This window comes from Girardinichthys multiradiatus, chromosome 5 (genome assembly GCF_021462225.1).
Source record: "Girardinichthys multiradiatus isolate DD_20200921_A chromosome 5, DD_fGirMul_XY1, whole genome shotgun sequence".
Taxonomy (NCBI): Eukaryota; Metazoa; Chordata; class Actinopteri; order Cyprinodontiformes; family Goodeidae; genus Girardinichthys; species Girardinichthys multiradiatus.
Window position 1 is genome coordinate 4,209,234 of NC_061798.1, and position 7,324 is coordinate 4,216,557.

A 7,324-nucleotide genomic window follows, 5' to 3' on the forward strand; every position below is an offset into this window, starting at 1 on the left:
TTGACACCCTCAAGCAAGAGGGTAAGACACAGAAAGAAATTTCTGAACGAATAGGCTGTTCCCAGAGTGCTGTATCAAGGCACCTCAGTGGGAAGTCTGTGGGAAGGAAAAAGTGTGGCAGAAAACGCTGCACAACGAGAAGAGGTGACCGGACCCTGAGGTAGATTGTGGAGAAGGGCCGATTCCAGACCTTGGGAGACCTGCGGAAGCAGTGGACTGAGTCTGGAGTAGAAACATCCAGAGCCACCGTGCACAGGCTTGTGCAGGAAATGGGCTACAGGTGCCACATTCCCCAGGTCAAGCCACTTTTGAACCAGAAACAGCGGCAGAAGCGCCTGACCTGGGCTACAGAGAAGCAGCACTGGACTGTTGCTCAGTGGTCCAAAGTACTTTTTTCGGATGAAAGCAAATTCTGCATGTCATTCGGAAATTAAAGTGCCAGAGTCTGGAGGAAGACTGGGGAGAAGGAAATGCCAAAATGCCAGAAGTCCAGTGTCAAGTACCCACAGTCAGTGATGGTCTGGGGTGCCGTGTCAGCTGCTGGTGTTGGTCCACTGTGTTTTATCAAGGGCAGGGTCAATGCAGCTAGCTATCAGGAGATTTTGGAGCACTTCATGCTTCCATCTGCTGAAAAGCTTCATGGAGATGAAGATTTCATTTTTCAGCACGACCTGGCACCTGCTCACAGTGCCAAAGCCACTGGTAAATGGTTTACTGACCATGGTATCACTGTGCTCAATTGGCCTGCCAACTCTCCTGACCTGAACCCCATAGAGAATCTGTGGGATATTGTGAAGAGAACGTTGAGAGACTCAAGACCCAACACTCTGGATGAGCTAAAGGCCGCTATCGAAGCATCCTGGGCCTCCATAAGACCTCAGCAGTGCCACAGGCTGATTGCCTCCATGCCACGCCGCATTGAAGCAGTCATTTCTGCCAAAGGATTCCCGACCAAGTATTGAGTGCATAACTGTACATGATTATTTGAAGGTTGACGTTTTTTGTATTAAAAACACTTTTCTTTTATTGGTCGGATGAAATATGCTAATTTTGTGAGATAGGAATTTTGGGTTTTCATGAGCTGTATGCCAAAATCATCCGTATTAAGACAATAAAAGACCTGAAATATTTCAGTTAGTGTGCAATGAATCTAAAATATATGAATGTTAAATTTTCATCATGACATTATGGAAAATAATTAACTTTATCACAATATGCTAATATTTTGAGAAGGACCTGTAGGTGTAAACCAGAGTCAGGAATCCAAACTTACGAAGTCACTGCAGGAACATGCGGAACTCGAAGCATGGACGAGAGCAACCAGCAAAGGGAAATGAAACAAAACCAACTAATATACTGAGGGAGAACAAAGGCAGGTAATCAAAGGAACTAAGAACAGGTGAGACAAGGAGGCTGGGAGGCAGAGGGAGCAGGTGAACCTAATAAAACCAAAGCATGAGGAAAGGCACTAATGACATGACAGTGAGCAGACCTAAATGAAAACAAGATAAAAATAAAGCGTAAGAATCAAGGATAAACATGAACTGAAGGAAACTGAGAAACTGGAGGGAACACAAAAACCTAAGAACTTAGTAAAACAGAAACCATAAGGAAACCCTGTCTATAAAAGTAAACAAACTCAAACCAACACTGATAGAATAAAATTAAGAATGAAGCAGAGGAAATGAGGACTAGAATAAAAGTAAACAATAACTAAAGCTAACCTATAAAAGGAGAGGCTAGAGAACAAAGATGAACTAGGGGAACAAAGCTAAGAAGAACAGGAGAATAAAAGGAACTTAAACCGAATAATAACTAAAAGGGGAAAACAAATTATGAGAGGAGTAACAGAAAATAAACTAATAAATAAGAGAGTGCCAGAGAACTCTGATAAATAATAATAATCATAATAAGGAAACCATTCTAAGAAAACAGGAAAGCAACGCCAAGGGAACTAGGAGCGAGGAGAGCACACTGGGGGGCAGAAGATAACCAAAACAGAAAACCACAACTAACATGAATACAAAACACAAATAAGAAACATCTAGCTAAAAAGATAAACAAAAACACAAAACCAAAAGCAAAGACCAAAAGGTCGCACCACGACACGGGCCCAGATTTGCCAAGGAATTTCTTGCTGCAAAACAACAGTGGTACCAAATGCACCACCTATCTTTCCAGGAAGCTTTTTGTTTTGCCTCCATGCACCTGCCACAGAGACTACAAAGCTGTTAATCGACCAAGATAGTGTTGTCTTTTTACCAATTGCTCACAGTGCGATTCTGAAGTCCAAACGAGGAATTACCAAACACCCAACAGCCTGAAAGTAACCTGCCTGTGCATACAGAGAAGCTGTGAAACCAAGACTAACAATCCCTTCTGCAGAGAGACAGAGCTGACTGAACCCAGAGCAGAAACTCAAGTTCTTTTTCATTCCTTCCTGACTGCCAGGGGCAGTAAACAAAGTGGATATGTCTCCTCGTGCTCCGCGCAGGTCGAGATTAAATGTAAACAAAGTCACGCACGTGACACGTAGCCCACCTGTGCGTGCATCTATAAGTAGCACGTGGAAGGCTACGTTCGGTCTCTTTGATCTTCTCGCTGTCGACAGTCGCGTGTTTCGCAGGTTGGTCGCTCCTATAAGTCAGTGTTTCGGCGCTTATTGGGTATTGCAGGTCTAAGAGAGGTAAGCACACGGTTTGTGTGATACAGCGTCATCCTGCCTGTGACGTTTTCGCCTGAGTGCTCTTTGTAGCCCTCTAAGGCTGTGGTTGACTCTGTTTCTTTGTTCATTCTAGTAGCCGGAAGCTTGGTGCGGGCGCTTCTTTTCTGGCTCAGGTAATTCCCTCGGAGTTCAGTTAGCTCTGGCCCAGGGGAGGAGCCATGCCCGCTACGGGCAATTATTTTGGCAGCCTTGGCCAAGGTCGACCTGGACGATGCAACTGTGGCCCGGCCAATGGGAAACCCATTTTTTCGCCGGGCTCCGGCGGCCCCTCCGTTCAGGGTGCCACCGTCGCCGGCCTTCTTGGAAGAGCTTCAGCGCTGCTGGAGGGATCCTAGAAGCTTCTCCCACCATGGTCGAGACGCACGGTTCCGGGCGTGCATGCGCAATCCTGGGGATCATGGTCTGGACCGCATGCCCCCTGTGGATCACTGCATCGCATCACTGGTTCTTTCCCCAGATGAGGCGCTCAGGGAGAGGGCCGGCTGTCCAAGCGCCCAGTGTCGGGTGACGGACGACGTTTTGTGCCATGCCTACAACATTGCGGCTCGTATGGCACGTATTGGCAATTCCCTCTCTGTCCTCCTGTTGGCACAGTCCCAGATTCTGCAGCCGGGCATGTCGGGAGCAGCACTGGGCACTGGCCCTCCAGGCCTTTGGACTCATGTCTCGCCTTTTTGTCTAATCTGGTGGTCACCCGACGCCAGGTCTGGTTGGCACAGGCCCCGATCTCTGATGACTGTAGGCAGAGCTTGCAGAGGCTGCCGGTGATACCGGGCCAGCTGTTTGGACCGGAGGCCAAGAGGGCACTGGAGCGCCGTCGGCAGTCCAGCCAGGCCCCTGAAGCTTGGGGTGGTCACAGCAGGGCCATGGGACCCCTGCTCCGCAACCCAGGAGACGTGACGTGCGGGACCGCGGCGTCAGTTTTGAACCGCCACTTCCGCACAGTTTGCGCAGCGGAGCCGCGCAGTGGCAGGAGCTTGGCGGCAGCCCGGGGTGGAACGGGCACTACCTCGCGGGGCTCTGGCGGGCCCGGACAGGAGCTGGCGCCCCCCCCAGAAGCCGAAGAAAGCGGCAGAGGGCAGCCTGAGGGCTGCAGGTCGACGGCGGGGAGGTTTTCACAACGGCACCTGGCCTATTGGGAAACCCACTGCGGGGATGCATGGGTGTTACAAACTATGTCCCAAGGGTACAGCCAGCAGTTCCGCCGTCGGCTCCCACCCCCGTCGGGGGTCAGGGTGACCCCCGTCACAGATCCTGCACGAACTGTGATCTTGCTGCAAGAAATAAAGACTCTGCTGGACAAGGAGGCCGTAGCGGTGGTCCCGCCACATTCGCAGGCCGATGGATTTTATTCAACCTATTTCCTGATTCCAAAGAAGGACGGTTCCCTTCGGCCGGTTTTGGACCTCAGGGGGCTGAACCACTTTGTGAAGGTGCTGCCATTTCTGATGCTCCGCACCTGCGACGTCCTTCAGGTAATCTGTCCAGGCGAGTGGTTTACATTCGTGGACCTGAAGGACGCGTACTTTCATGTTCCGATCCACCCAGGACACAGGAATTATCTACGATTCGCCTTCCACGGCGTGGCTTACGAGTTTTCGGTCCTACCGTTCGGCCTTTCTTTAGCCCCTCGGATTTTCACGAGGTGCATGAAGGCGGTCCTAAGCCCTCTGTGCCTGTCAGAATTAAAGATCCTGCCATATTTAGATGACTGGCTCATCTGTGCCTCCTCCTCCGGCGGGGCGGATCGGGCGACGTCAAAGGTCCTGGCCCACGTCAGAGCACTGGGGATAGCAGTGAACTATCAGAAGAGTTCTCTCATCCCGGCCCAGCAGGTGGTCTTTATTGGCCTGGCCTTGGATTCAGTGGCCATGCTGGCTCAACTGACCTCGGACAGGGTGGACAGGATTCAGTCCCTGCTCCAGTCTTTTCGAGCGGGGGCAGCAACCCCAGTCAAACTGTGACTGAGACTGTTGGGGATGCAGGTGGGGGCCTCGGCTCTGACTCCTCTGGGGTTGCTTTATCTACGGCCCTTGCAGAGGTGGTTCAACAGCCTCCACATGAACCCCAAGTTGCACCGGCAGGTTAAGGTGCGGGTTACACCCGGCTGCGCAGTGCTCCTCTGTCGCTGGCAGGACAGGGCATATCCGCAGCGTGGGGTCCCCCTCGGTACGGTCCCCACAAGACGGGAGGTGGTGACTACGGACGCATCACCTCTCGGATGGGGAGCAGTGTGGCAGTGCAGGTCCGTCCAGCGGCTGTGGGGGCCTCAGGAGGGAAGTCAGCACATCAATGTCCTGGAGCTCAAGGCTAAGGCACTTCTCGCCCTTTCTCGAGGGCAAGCACGTGCTCGTCAGGATAGACAGCACCTCGGCAGTGTTCCACGTCAACCTCCAGGGTGGGACCAGATCACTGCGGTGCCTGAGGGAGGCCCGGAGGCTGTGGACCTGGGCATACCCTCGCTTCGCCTCCATCAGGGCAATGCACCTACCAGGGACGAGGAACTCTGTGGCCGACTACCTGTCCCGACAGAGACTCCCCCCGGGGATTGGAGGCTGCATCCTCAGGTCGTACGGCAGATATTGGATTGGTTCGGCAGGGCCCAGGTCTACCTTTTTGCCTCAGGGAGCAGTACACATTGCCCCTTGTGGTTTTCCCTGGTGGAGACCAGCTTCCCACTGGGGATGGACGCCCTAGCGAACGCATGGCCAGCCGGCCTGCTGTATGCCTTTCCCCCGTTTCCGTTGCTTCTGCCCACTCTCCACCGAGTGAGGTCATCGAGCCTGAAGGTTCTGTTGGTGGCCCCCCGAGTGGCCCATGAGGGTCTGGTTCCCACTGCTCTTCAGTCTGCTGGATGGGGAGCCATGGCGGCTGCCGGTCAGGGCAGACCTGTTGTCTCAGTTGGAGGGGAAGGTTTGGCATCCGTCTCTAGGCCATCTTCTCCTCACGGTGTGGCCGCTGAGGGGTGCTGGCAGCCCCTGACGGATTTGGAGCCCTCCATTCAGCGGACACTGCAGAATGATAGAGCTCCTTCCACATTGAGGACTTATGCCCGTTGCTGGCAGCGTTTTGCGGAGTGGTGCAGACGCAGAGCAGTTGACCCAATTTTGTGTTCCCTGCATAATATTTTGAGGTATCTGCAGGGTCTATTGGATGCCCGACGGGCAGCATCAACCCTGAAGGTGCACCTGGCTGCCATTTCAGCCAGCCACGACATCGTGGATGGCAGACGAGTGGGGACACACTATTGGGTGTCACAGTTTCTCCGGGGTGCAAGGAGGCTGCGCCCCCCGTTACGGAGACCGGCGGCAGCATGGGACCTCCCACTGGTGTTGAAGGCCCTGAGTGGGCCACCTTTTGAGCTTATGTGTGCTGCCCCACTGAAACTGGTGTCGGTTAAGACTGCTTTTTTGTTAGCGGTAAGAACAGCCAAGTGGGTCAGTGAGCTCCACGCACTCGCCATCACCCCTACCTGCCTGCAATGGAAGGCAGGCAGGTCCGGAGTAACGCTGTGGCCAAACATAGCCTTTCTCCCTAAGGTTCTGCCCCCAGGCTACATGAATATAGCCACTGAACTGGGGGCATACTGCCCCCCCCCGTTTCAGTCCGAGAGACAGAGGCTGGCTAACACGCTGTGCCCGGTCCGAGCATTGCAGCTGTACATGGTGGCTACAGATGCTATTCGCCAGTCGGACCAGCTGTTCGTGTGCCACGGGGGACAGAACAGTGGGCGAGCCCTTTCTAAGCACAGGCTGTCGCATTGGGTCGTAGATGCTATTGCACTGGCTTATGAGTCTGTGGGGGCAACTGCCCCTTCTGGTGTTGTGTGCCATTCCACCAGGAGTGTGTCTACGTCCTGGGCGGCACTGAGGGGCATGCCGCTGGGGGATATCTGCATGGCAGCGTCATGGGCAACCCCGTGCAAGTTTGCATGCTTCTACCGCCTCAATGTGGCACGAGAGTCCGCACTGGCCTTGGCAATCCTGCCTCTGGTCCCTTCTACTAATTGAGAGGTGGGTGAGTACTGCATTCCTCGTGACATTGCTGGCATAAGTCATCCACTTTGTTTACTGCCACTGGCAGTCAGGAAGGAATGAAACAGAACGGAAGTTATGCTGTAACTATGGTTCTGTGAATTCCTGGATGACTGCCAGTCACACTGGTCACTCGGAACTTCTCCCCTGCGAGAAGATCCCAGAGACCGAACGTAACCTTCCACGTGCTACTTATAGACGCACGCCCAGGTGGGCTACGTGACTTTGTTTACATTTAATCTCGACCTGCAAGGAGACATATCCACGTTGTTTACTGCCACTGGCAGTCATCCAGGAATTCACAGAACCATAGTTACAGCGTAACTTCCGTTGGTTTTGAGAAAGTAATGGCTATCTGACCCAACAGTTGGTCCTCCTGTCTCCTCCCTTTTCCTCAGACTTTGGTGAAGTATTTAGAAATATAAATTATGCACAGAAACCTTGAGTTTACATTTCTTCAAGAGACACAATTTGATTAAGTTAAATTTTCAATCAGCTGATGTGCTGATTGAAGATTTAATGATCCATAGAACACCCCGATGACTGAGAATCAACAATTTAGGCA